The sequence below is a fragment of the Dermacentor albipictus genome, chromosome 5 (genome assembly GCF_038994185.2).
Source record: "Dermacentor albipictus isolate Rhodes 1998 colony chromosome 5, USDA_Dalb.pri_finalv2, whole genome shotgun sequence".
NCBI lineage: Eukaryota > Metazoa > Arthropoda > Arachnida > Ixodida > Ixodidae > Dermacentor > Dermacentor albipictus.
The window spans coordinates 87,404,431-87,417,659 of NC_091825.1; the positions used below are offsets into that span (position 1 = coordinate 87,404,431).

Consider the following 13,229-nt stretch of genomic DNA (forward strand, 5'->3'; position numbering starts at 1 on the left):
CACGAGCTGCATAAACGGCTGCACAAACTGACGCACAAACGGAGCTGCACAAACGCAGGAAGAAGTTCGCCTTCTCAACCGCGCGCTACGTTTCGTCATAGCACATTACACATGTACGCAATCGCGTAGTAGGCGGGCCTCTTTGCAGAACGAAGGACTGGAGCGTGCCCACGCTCGTTGAGGATCGCGCGTCAGGAGAGGCAGCTCAATTTCCGGTGCTCTTCAGCCGCGACGAGGCACCGTCGCAAACAATTACTACTCTCTTGCTTTCTTTCTGGGTTTTTTCCTTCTTTTTATTCTTCTTTCTTTCTTTTGTTGGACGCTCTACAGAACTTTAAACTTCGCAAGACAGACAATATTCAAGCTATTTGGGCCAGATTGCTTGGGCGGCGGAAATTACTCCGAATCAAGCAAATTACAACACAGATGAAGTAGTCTGCAGCACTGGGCTAATTAACATTCTTCACAACCTAGTTTAGTTGCTGATGTAAGTGCCAAACCGAAGCAAGCCCGTGCTCGAAGCTTGTACATTCGCTAGGAATTCTCACACTTGAAACACTGGAAAGAAAGTTGCCTGTAGCTTTAACCGACTGTCTTATTTAGCAGCAGAATGTGTTTAGTAGCAGAAGTCACCCTGCCCGGATGGACTTTAGATACAACTTACTACTCTACGGATAATTAATTTCCTATATTCACGTATACTGATGGGACCGCGTGTTAGTGTGTTTATGTGTGCATTTCATCTAGACCCTCCACACCTGCGAAATATTGGCTTTGTTTTTTTTTGTTTTTTTTTTCTGCGTACGTACGCTCGAACATGGCCGTGTTCATATTAAATATTCGTGTAACAACGTGCTTCTCCGATGTTCATACTACATTCAAGATGGCCTACCAGTATACAGAACTGTGCGTGTTGGCGCTTTCTGGGGCTCTGTTTTGCGTGCGGTTATTTTACGGTTAAGATATTATTGCAATTAAATGGCTGTGGAAAATTCGACCTCGCAGTTTCCCTGTAGATGCCACGCGCTCTAGAAACGGGGTTGCGGCAGCTTCACCAGGAGACGCCCAAGGATGACGCACGAAGAGTACGAGCGTTATGTTGTCGTAATGATCATCATCAACCAATTTACAAGCTGTTTTGTGCGCCGCTGAAGGCTTTCCCTTTGGTGACACTGCCATTTCCTCAACCATCTGATTTCACTGTAAAAGCGCATCAGCGACACCAAGTACTAAAGTACACGTAATGAAGTACACGTACTGAAGCAAAGGTGGCGGACCACAGGCTACACCCCATGACGGGGTGCAGCTGGTTGGGGACAGTGTGCCGAACACAAACAAGGAACACTCGCTCGTTCACGTGATGAGAGAGAGTGAACAGCTCTTCGAGTCACTATACGGAGCGCGCGTAGGCGCCGCTAAGGAAGTGAAGCAACTGAGACACTATTCCGAAGAAGAACGATCCCTGCTTAGTCACTCGTTTGAGTGTAATGTACCACGAGCTTTGTCGAGCTGATGCTGAGAATTGTTCGCGCTTCTTGGCGCGTGTTACGTAACGATTCCTTTCAATTTCCCATTCTGTCTTGCTCTCACTCATTGGTTGGTAGGAAGCCGCGTTTCCTCTAGAGCCAAGGTCGGTCACTCGGCGGGACGGACAAAAATAATTGTTACGTAATATGGCTTCTTTTTAGATTGAAAACATTCCTCTTCAAATAACATGTGCTAACCCAAGATACCTTTTTCTAGGGAGGAGCAACGGACCAAACGCAGGTACAAAACTCGTTACAGGCGCTATCAATTGAGTCTCTATTAAGTTTTTATTGTCCTCAACATACTTCTTGTTGGGATTCAATCGAATAATATGCGCGATGTTTGCTAGGGATTCCTATGGTGGACCTCTCCACCTTTCTTCCATTAAACATAAGTCTAAGCAATATTCTCCACTCTTTTTTTCTGTTATTGCTATGTAGCTATGTTTACTTTCTTTTTCGTGTATACCGTGTCCCAACTCAGTATAACTTCAGGACCACTTCCTGTATATCACATTTTGTAATGCCTTTATGTATAGCATACAATTTTATTTTGGTTTCAAGAGTTTTTTCTCTCTCTCTCATCGCCCACCCTCTCTTTTCCTTCATTATTTCCTTCTTCTCTCTCCCCCCTTCACCTCCTCTCCGTCCCGTGATATTGAGCAGGCACGTTTCGACGTTGTCAGATCTCGAACAGCCTTGCCCCGTGATAAGCCTTCGCAGGTTGCCACGGCAAATGGAGAACGCGTCCATGCAATTTTGCTCCCGCCGCTCACCAGGCTGTGTGTGTCTGGCAGCAGCCGTTCCTATGGACAGCTTCATCGCAAGGCACCTGTAAACGTAACGCCCGACCCGCAAGCTACCGGTGGAGTGTTCAGCTGGTTTACCCCAGGCACTTCGTGATGGCTCGTGCAGGGCGTGAGCGGATTAAACATCTAATAAAACCGATACGTTGGCCATTAGGGTGATACTTGTCATTAAGGGATAGCGGCAAAGCGTATCCTCCACGTTTCTCAAGGCAGTCAAGGAGGTACGATTACAGTTAGCTCCGTGTGGCCGATAACAACTTTCTTGTGCCGTCGCAAGAATTATCAAAAAGCAAGTCAGGTGCCTTTGAGGTTAATATAGTGATTACTGAAGCGCTTCAACGACGCTAAAAAAAAAGCACAGAAAAGCGAAATCTTGCAGTCGAAATGAAGCGAGACTCACGGGCAGGTCAAGTAGTAAGGAACATATGGTCCATGCACCTACCTGTAAAAGAAAGCAGAAAAAGCGCGCCATAGGTCAAACAACACCGTAAGCGAATACACAGGGATATGCAACACCAGTAATAGAGCCCAGTGATTCAGTGAAGTCGCGTATGAGCCGATGCCTCACAATTTCAAGGTTTTCATGCTGCATGCTTTGCTGAGGCACGAACGCTCACACGCCTGCGCACTGACAAGAACAGCGTCGACGGCGACAGCAAACGCGTGTGGAACGTGCGTTTCCGCGCGAATGCGGTTTCTTCAGAAGCCAGAGCCATCACCAGCTTACCTTTCAGGAACTACCCTACACGACTGAAGCAAGCACGGACATTATAACGCATAACTGAAATTCAGTACGTGATCAAATCCTAATCTCTCGCATAATTAAGCGGTCTGTCGTAAATTACAATTTGTTCTAATTTTATGAATTCTAGCATTTGGTTGAGTATTATAGAGTGAGCTTACAGCCCGGTAATAAATCGTTGAGGTAAATCACCTTCTCAAGGCAAAACACCGAAATGACTCTAAACGAATGCATGGAAGAATGAAATAAACAAACAAGAAAAGACTTTCCTAAACAAATACGCGCTCGTAATTGACACAGAGCACCGCATAGCAAAGCCTGCGTTATCAAGTTCGCGCACCCGCCGCTACCTTTCACATCCGACAAGAAGTCAAACTGTACATTGGAAAAATATTCGAAGAAGCACAGCAACGTTTCTCCCAAAATGCCCTTTTTTGACGTACGTAGAAAGGAAAAAAAATGAGAAATACGTGAGCCCTTGAAGACGTCTATAGTTAGTCCACAACGTCGGTACCTTTTCAGTGTCTACGCACCGCATCACTTTTGCCAAGTTTCTCAGTCGGAAACCATCGAGCACAATGTTATCAGATTCATTCAATCACATCACTGTTGCACTTCAAGAAATTGTATGAACGGCAATTTCTTACCTTCACCTCAAAGTACTGGCCTTCGAGTTGGAATCGTGTCCTCGCATGATCCTACACATAAAGACCCCGGGTAGCTCCCGGGTCCACCCGAGTCTGTTACGATAAATTTATAGCTCTGGCAAGTGCGGCTCGGTTTCGACTCTCTGAATTGGAACGGAATGTTCTTGCTTCCTTGCTTTTTCCTGCGCTGTTTTGGTGATTATTTGTGTCTATACTGTCGAAACACAATGGTCGTTCGGGCTAGTTGGTTTATTTGCATCTTGATAGCTTTTAAGTGCAACGAAAGGCGGACATGAAAGAACAACGAGACAAGGTGCTTATTTCACTCACAACATTCACTGCGCTTAAGAAGTTTTCAAGATGTATTGAAGCAGCACTATCTAACGTAACGTACACATGCCTATCCTATAGCCTCGTATACGCAACTTGTGCGCATGATATCAATTATTCTAAGCAAGCAGCTAACTTTCTTTATTGTGTCAAACTGCTTAATAAGGGATCGCGATCCCATTGAACAACTGTACCCTCAACTACCTACTATTCAGGAATGGTGTGCCAATTGGTTAGTGGAACTTAACCCTCAAAAATGCAATATCTTGTCCTTCACGCGTCCCCGTAACCCACTTCATTTCCCATACGTCATAGCTAACGTCACTGTACAACCGGTTCTATCCTACAAGTACTTAGGCATTACCTTGTGTGACGACTTGTCCTCGAGTACACACGTTACGAACATCATTTCATCCGCTAATAAAACACTTGGATTTTTAAGACATCATCTCCGCCAGGCCCCTAAACATGCGAAATTATTAGCGTACAAATCCCTTGTCAGACCAAAATTAGAATATGCCTCACCCATTTGGAACCCGCACAAAGCTTACCTTATAAATGCACTCGAATCAGTCCAAAACAGAGCAGCCAGATTTATCCATTCATCATATTCTTACGACATCAGTGTGTCAGCTTTGAAAGCTGAATCCGACTTAATGCCCTTATCACTTCGTCGCCGCATTGCCAGCCTTTGCTTGTTTCATAAATTTTTCCATAGTTCACTAGGTCGCGCACCCTACATCGTCCCTCCAGCCCGCATATCTCATCGCACTCGTCATCCACTTCAAGTTTCCCGACCTCATGCCCGAAGTATACCACTTTTGCCGCATAATTTTTCACCCGTACTGCAGCAGACTGGAATGACCTACCCAACGACATCGCAGCCATCACGTGCTCATCTAACTTTGCCAATAATGTTACCAGTCATGTTTCGTTCTGTTAACACTCGCTCACCAAAATATATGTAAACACCCCTTATGTAATACCCCTCGTGGGTCTTTAAGGTAATAAAATGAAATGAAATGAAAATCAGTACACCTGTTCAAGGTTATGCGAACCGAGCGACTTCACATTACCAGTCACTAAACCTACTTATTTCTTTCCACATGATCATAGGCCAGAAGAAAAAAAACAGTACTTTCCTTTCTTATTGCTCATGGATCTATTTTTGTTTTTGTTTCTTGACGCAAAGGCAATAGCAACCATCTAACGGTAACGCAATGCCACCGTCAGCTTCTACACCACAACGAAAGGTACAAAAGAGTGACACTATAATTCAGTTCAGAGTGGTAACATATCCTTTCAAAACACTAGTCATTCTTCCCGCAGGAAAATGTTGATTATTACTGAAGAAAGTGAACTCCACTCATGCTAAGCACGAGTTCGCGGGATTAAATCCCGTCCACGGTGGCCGCATTTCGACGAGAGCGAATTGAGAGAAACACCTGTGTACTTAGATTTATGTGCATGTTAAGGAACCCCAGGTGGTCAAAATAAATCCGCAGTCCCCACTACAGCATGCCTCATAATCAAATCGTGGATTTGGCAAGTAAAACCTTGTAATTAAGTTAACTCCACCCCAGATCACCGCGAGCGTGCTAAGATACCTTTATCGTTGTCACACATGTGACTCGGGTTCGACTCCCTGAATTGATACATTCGGCGTTTCCTTCCATCATTATTCTTGTAGCATTTCCTTTGCTTTTTTTTTTATTCCATGTCTCAGATTTCGCGCATGAACGTCAACGCCAGTATGTCAGTGTGACGACAAAGATACCAAAGCAGGATTATCTGAGCAGGCCCAGGAAAGCTTTTCAAAATTTATTAGGGCAACTTCCTCCTTACATCAATTAAATGGCCCTGCGGTATTTCTTGACCAATAAACTCATTTCGGTGAAAATGTAAGAAACAAACACGAGCCCCACTCCCAAAACAACGCCGCACCTTTTCTCTGTGACCCTGCGCTACAAAATATGGTTCCCCAAGGGCAGCCGATACTGAAAAAAAAAAAAAAACAACGTTCGCCTTCCACGTTCCTTCTAAGTTCGCCTCCAACCCGCCGTGGTTGCTCAATGGCTATGGTGTGGCAATGGCTATCCCAGCCACGGCAGCCGCATTTCGATGGGGGCGAAATGCGAAAACACCCGTGTACTTAGATTTAGGTGCACGTTAAAGAATCCCTGGTGGTCAAAATTTCCGGAGTCCTCCACTACGGCGTGCCTCATACTCAGAAAGTGGTTTTGGCACGTAAAACCCCATAATTTAATTTTATTTTAAGTTCGCCTCCACTCTGACGTCTCCGAAATGAGCGAATGTAGTTCGCTGGCGCACTTACACCCCTACTTCCTGAGTTGGAGAACCTGTTCCATTTTTCGCAGGACTGTTAGCGTGCCGCCGACGACACACCAGAGTAAACGCTGCGAAAAGCCATGACGTCACGGTCAACAGATGAAGCGACTTCACGGCAACGTCGCCACTCTCATTGGTTTCAGCCACCTTTATGGCTCACCGGGCCTTCTCTCCCAGTAAAGGTGTCCCCCTCGATATGACAAAAGCGCACTCGAGTAATATGCCTCAATTTAATCATCCTCCACGGCTTCCTTCGACGTTGGCGGACGCACGGGAAAGGCTCCTTTCGCAACGACGCAGCTCGCACTCATGAACTCCATGGTGCAGCATGAAGAGCTAGACACGACGCAAAAGAAGAAAAGAAGAAAAGAAGGAAAGCACAGCACACTCTTTCTCTGCAGCTCCTGTCATCTGTATTCTGCCCTGGCGTCTCCTTCCGTATTTTTCATCATTTTTTTATCTGTATCGTAGTCCCGCCTCATAATACGCGCTTGATATAGCAGACGTTGTGGAGCCGTGATTGATGACGACGGGGAGCGCCTTTCCTGCGGTGGTTTTCACTGTGAGAGGGCCGAGATAAGGAGCAAAAGGAAAAGAGAAAAATCAGCAGAAAAAAGCATCCCGTGAGTGATAGAGGAGCGCCCTCGAGAAAACAAAGATGTATGTAGAAAACCGAGGAGAGAAAGAACATGGAAGTTAATGCTCTGTTTCCCGTGGTGAACGCCCCTCCCCCTCCCTTCCGCACCCCCAAAGCTCTTACCTGCTACGCACACCCACCCACATCTTTCACTCAGTATCAGTAATGAAAAAAATAGCACTGAGATGCTCCCATGTTTTTTTCTTTCTTTTTTGAACAAGTACGGAAAAGAAGGGTTTTAAGAGATCAAAGTACAGCTGTAACGCTTCTGGGGAAAGAAATACTAGCACTGAATGTCAGATAAGAGACAGACATACACTCACGCAAGCGTAAAGGTTACGAAATCATGAGATTCTAAATCCAGGAGAAACTAACAGACGCCAAGAGACATACAGGGAGAATGCAAATGCAGGGAGAAGTCAGGGAGAATGCGGGGGTGACATGCCAATTAGGTTGGAAGAAAGAAACAGCACCAAAACATGGTGGCGTGTACACCTAGGATAAGGAGTACAAACGAATACGAGCACAAAGGGCGAATCGGAAAGCAACAATTACAGTAGCCAAAAAAAAAAATCCGTAACAAGCTGCAGACGCCATTTTTTTCTTCTTGTTTCACCGCATAAATGTTTTTTTTATCGAAGTCTCCCTCGGACTTCCGCTGCACGGGTGCACCGGAAATGACGCCATCGCCTGATATGGCGGCGACTGACCGGCTTACGCCTGCCCGCTTCATGCAGAACGCCGCAGCCATTTCGAACCGATTTTGCCCCCTTGACGTGACGCGAACGGTATGGTAGACTTTCACTGCGCTTTATCGGCAGCAAACTTTACGCGTTATCGGAGCGATCTTCTTGATTAGTTCTCGAGGGACGAAGGCGTAGCCTGTGGGCACGCAGAGGCAGCTCGCGATGTGACTGAAACCGAACGACGGTGCCGCTATCTGTTAGCGCTACGGCAAAATATAACAAAACACGCCAAGCGGTAACACGTGCCCCACCGTTCCGTTGCAGAGAAATCGGCCCCTTTTGAGCTGTGTCACGGCAGATGACTTGCATTTACCAGCATGCATGATGGTATTGCTTCAGGCAGCGTACATCAGCACATATGCTGCCCTCGCTCGTGCATCAATGCATGGACGTTGTCAAATCGGTTTTTTAAACATTCCATGACACCCTAGGAGGAAGCTTTAGCTCGGGGCTTTCTATTTATATACATGGGAAAGGAGAAACCATTTAACTCAGCAACCACTGCACTGATTTTGATGAGGCTTGCTGCACTTGAAATAAAATGTTAAAATCTAGTGACTGTTTGTTGTGAATTTTTGTTTTAGTCGTCAATGTTTCATTAAAAGATTGACAAAAATCGCAAGTTTCCGGGAAACGAAACTATCAAGTTTCCTAACCTAATTAATCAATAAAAGATATCACAACTCTGTAAGTTGCATCTAATAGTACGTCTAAAACAGAGAAAATTGATGTGTTATACTTCGCTCTCAAGTATATCGCTAAATTGTGAATACAACTTTTGCAAAAGAATTGTAAACAACGTAACAAATTCACGTAAACAAACACTGATGTATCAAATTTGTCCCCTTTGAATGCTCTAACCGATGCAGTTCACATAATTTCGATATCTATTCTAGGAGCACAGCTACGAATTTATAAACTTCGTGCTTATGTTTTTTTTTTTTCAAACATACCAATTTTCGAAAATTCCATCAAAAACTTCAAGCCCTAAATGAATATTCCGTTTCAAACAGGAACCAGAGTTTGAGTTTCTCTCCAATGCAACAAGTTTGATTAAAATCGGCCCGGTGGTCATCTCCGAAAAACGCTCCTACGTTTTGCATGCATTTCAATAGGCGGAATCGGAGTTGGGCCCGAGCTAAAGCTTCCTCTCGACTCATTCTATACGCGCGAGCTTGTCGTGGCTACACTTGATGCATCAGTGGCGTGTGTGACAAACCTGTTGCCTCCGTCAAAAACGATTGGTGCGTCGACGGCAGGAAATTCAGATGGAGCTCACAGCTTCTGCGGTAATGTACTTTGGTTCAGAAATGAAACATAGCCGCTATTTTTTTCCTTGTTCCATCACCGACATCGCAAAACTTCGTGAGCATTACGTGTACCACCGAAAGGGCAGCGAGCGCGACAATACGAGAGGATAACACAGTCACGGTCAATTTTTAACATTCCAACCCTTGACGCGGAAACGAAGGAAGGAAAAAGTGGAGAAGGAAAGGCAGGGAGGTTAAACAGTTTAGCTCAACCGGTTTGCTACCCTACACGTGTGAGCGGAATGGGAGGGGGGTGAAAGATGGGGAGAAGAGAGAGAGCACATAGCAGACACATCATTAGTTACAGTCCGTCACTCTTGCGCGGTACGTGACATCCCTGTCACAGCCGCTTGTACAAAACCGTCTCTTTCAATAACCGAAGTAGTCCCTTCGTAGCCTTCAGCTGCGATGTCTTCTGTCGGGGACATGTGAAAATCGTTTCAACTGACGATGGTCTATTGTCATGGTGCACTATAACGGACGCCAGGGACTGCCTTTGAAGGGATTCCTCCGCAAGGGGGCCAGCTCAGCGGACTTGTTCCACATGAGCTCCCGATTCAACGCGTACTTCCTGCGGACTGCAACCCGGAAGCGCCAGAACGTCTGCATTATTCGACGCAGCTCGAAAAGCGGCATTCAGAGAGACCATCCGCAGCGCTGTGAGTTTCTTTTTCACATATTTACACGCTTTGACAGCAGCAAGGCGGCGGCCGCCAAGCGAAGCCTACGGACGATTGCCAAGCTTTGCTCCCCGAGGCCACGCGCCTCGTGCCTCGGCCACGAGCCTCCTGCCCGTGCCCGAGCTTTGAGACCGAGCTTGTCGCTTCGTGAGCCATCTGCCCGCCGCGTACTGGCCCTTTGAAGGCGGGGTACGCTTCATACTCAAGATGGAGTATCAAGTGCCGGGGGAGGATATCTCCCCGGACGAGGTTACCCAAGATCAAGGCTGGCAGTCTGCGGGGGCCAGAAGAGTTGGCGCCAAAACACGCACGGCTGACACTAATGCGCTATCGCCCCAGCCGGGAGCGCGACGTGGCAAATCAGGCGGTGCTGCGCTAAAATCCAGAGTGATACGAGCGGGACGAATGCCCTCACTTCCTCGAGATGATATCAAGATTGTGATCAGGCCGCGAGGTGGACTCAATATCTCCAAGATTGGCATTGTTACGGTGGCTGACGCAATACTCGCCGCCGCTGGCATCAGTCAGGAAGATCTATGCCAAGATACTCTATGCCCGAATCTACAGCAAAATATTATGGTTGCTAGTACTCCCAAGCGCGAGAATGCGAACCGCTACGTCCGGATGAAGCAGATGCTCATCTCGGGCAAGGTATATGAGCTCAGTGCCTACGAGACCGCCCCGCACTCCACGTGCAAGGGAGTGATCCGCAACATCCCTCTTCAAGACGGCCCTGACATCATCGATGCCAAGATTGTCAACACCAATAATCCACTCGCCTTAGCAGCGAAGAGAATAGCTCAAACCGCCACGGTCATCGTCGCGTTCGACGGGCATCGTGTACCGAACTTTGTCAGGTATGGACCGTTACTCATGCAGTGCTCACTCTACCGCAAGCAACTCGACGTGTGCTATACGTGCGGCCGCCTCGGTCATCGCGCCGACGTGTGTCCCAATCCAGCTGACGCTATTTGCCGTGGCTGTGGTGCCCCTAGTCCCGATGAGCAGCATCAGTGCACCCCCGAGTGTAAGCTCTGTGGTGGCCAGCATCTCACGGCTAATAAGGACTGTGCTCAAAGATTCAAGATCCCATACATCGTGCGTCGTCGTCGCAGTGAGCGCGCCAAGATGGCCGGTGCCGTGTCACCGTCCCCTCATCAGCGCTCGGACACTGCGGAACTCGTCCAGGCTTCGTCCACTCCGGGTGCTCAGCGCAGAGGACGCTCCCGTTCCAGGGGCCGCTCGACAGTCCGTTCCGTATCCAGGGGCCACTCCGCCTCCAGGGCACGTTCCGGCTCCCGCCGTGGGTCCAGAGGATGGGCCTGTTCCCGGGGACGCTCCGGTTCTCGGCCTCGCTCCAGCTCCAGGCCGGGGCGCGACACGTCGAGGCGGACCAGGTCCCGCTCCCGCACGCCCACCGCCCTTAGAAGCAAGTTCACGCTCTCCTGGGCCGACAAGGTTCGAGGGGGACGTGAGGGTCCAAGAGGTGACGACCTGCCTCGCGATTCGCACCACGCACACGAGCTCGAGGAGTTGCGCCGAGTTAACGAGCAGTTGAGGAAAGAAAACGCGCAGGTTAGACAAGAAATGTGCAGGCTAGCTGCGGAGATGGCGGAGATTAGGAAACTCGCGCTTTCACCCTCCTCGCCGCAACCCCCTTTGGCCCCGGTCGCCATGGATACATCCGAGACATCCCACGTGGCGCGCGCGCCCAAGCGTCGAGCGGTAGAGAACAGAGAGGAAGACGAGACCATAAAATTGCTCTCAGAACTCAAGAATGCTTTCGCCAGCATGCAGGCTAGCTTAGCAAAGGCCCAGGAAGCTATATCGCACCCAAAAATGGGATTAGGTGCACTCAGTGAACGGATTGGCAAATTAGAGGAGGTCGATGCCAGGAGAGAACCCAGCCCCGCTCCTTCGCAAGTCGCAGCACGACGTCATGTACTAGCACCACCGACGGAGGGCGCGATTCTCAGGGCCGTTCAAGCCTCCTCTCAGCCTAGCCATGGATAGTGCGGACGAGAACTTTAGTATTTGGCAATGGAACTGCGGAGGGTTTCCCAACAAGAAGCCGCTTCTGCAGCAATATTTAAGAACTCTCACGGTTAAGCCCCAAATCATCGCTATTCAGGAAGTTGCAACTAGTACTCGTATCAAACTCGCAGGTTATCTGGTAGTATCCTCACATTCAGGAGGCAGGGGAGTTGCTACCCTTGTCAGCAAAACGTACAATTGCCTCTCTCGCGACCTCGGCCCAGTGTGTGATGGCATCGAGTACGTCATGACTGAAATCCTCATGAACCCACCCAGAAAGGGCCTCAGAAGAAACAGCCTTTATATCCTCAACGTATACTGCAGCCCCAGCTACCGCAGGGCGAGGGCGAACTCTCTCCTCAAGAGGGCCGTCAGCCTTGCCGGTGGGCACCCCCTTGTCATCGTCGGGGATTTCAACGCTCCACATAGAGTGTGGGGGTACACCCATGACACGCCCAAGGGACGCGAACTGTGGCAGACTGCGATGGAACTGGACTTGACCCTTATCACCGATAAGGACTTCCCCACTAGGAGAGGCAACTCCGCATGCCGGGACACTACCCCAGACCTCTCTTTTGTCAAGAACGTAGGGGAGGTCAAGTGGGTCAACACGGCTCTAGACCTCGGAAGTGACCACTACGTCATCGAAGTCTCCCTCCCGATAGCCCGCTATAAGACGAGGAAATTCAAGCTGATCGACTGGGACGTTTTCCGCAAGATCAGAGCCGAGCGCGCACCGATGGCGGAGACAGATTTTGAAGGTTGGTGCAAAGGGATAAGGGATGACGCCGCGGCAGCAACCAAGGAGGTCGTCACTGAGCTCGACGTTGACAAGATGGATAGCAGATTGGCGCACCTACTGGAAGCCAAGCAAGCGCTCCTCACGAGATGGAAGGGGCAGAAGCATAACAGGCGGCTCCGCAAGAAGGTTTCGGAAGTTAACAGGGAGATCGAACGTCACTGCAAGAACCTGTGTAAGCAACAATGGGATGAGCTCTGCGAATCCGTCGAGGGTCAGCTCAGATCAGGCAAGAGCTGGGGTCTGCTCAAACACCTTCTCGATGAGGGCAGCACCAGATCCAGCCAGAGACGATCCCTCGCGCGAGCCATCCACCTCGCTACGGACTCTACCCCGGACGTGTCTATTGTCGACAGGCTCATAGAGAAGTACCTGCCGGTCGCGGATAGCTCTGCCCCTACCCAGTTCCCGGACTACGCAGGGTGTGCGGTGCCGGAGTTGGACCAGGACTTTACCGCGGCCGAGATCCGAGATGTCCTCTTCTCATTCAACGTCAAATCTGCCCCTGGTCCAGATGGCGTCACTAACAGGATGCTGAGGAATCTCGATGATGAGTCGATAGATGGTTGGTTGGTTAAATGGGGTTTAGTGGCGCAAAAGCGGCTGAGGCTATGCTGCGC

General features: G+C 48.8%; 1 protein-coding gene across 11 annotated transcripts in view; it reads right to left on the bottom strand.

The window, feature by feature from the left end:
* Positions 1-13,229, bottom strand: part of LOC135906845 (cytochrome b5 reductase 4) — a 441,851-nt gene that overhangs the window by 326,527 nt on the left and 102,095 nt on the right. For 6 of the 11 annotated variants that reach the window (XM_070538512.1, XM_070538513.1, XM_065438440.2 and 3 more), the window contains exon 3: positions 2,736-2,777. The exons of the other annotated variants lie outside the window; for them this stretch is intronic. The gene's annotated coding sequence lies outside the window, so the exon portion shown is untranslated. The remainder of the gene's footprint in view (positions 1-2,735; positions 2,778-13,229) is intronic. 11 annotated transcript variants of the gene reach the window in all.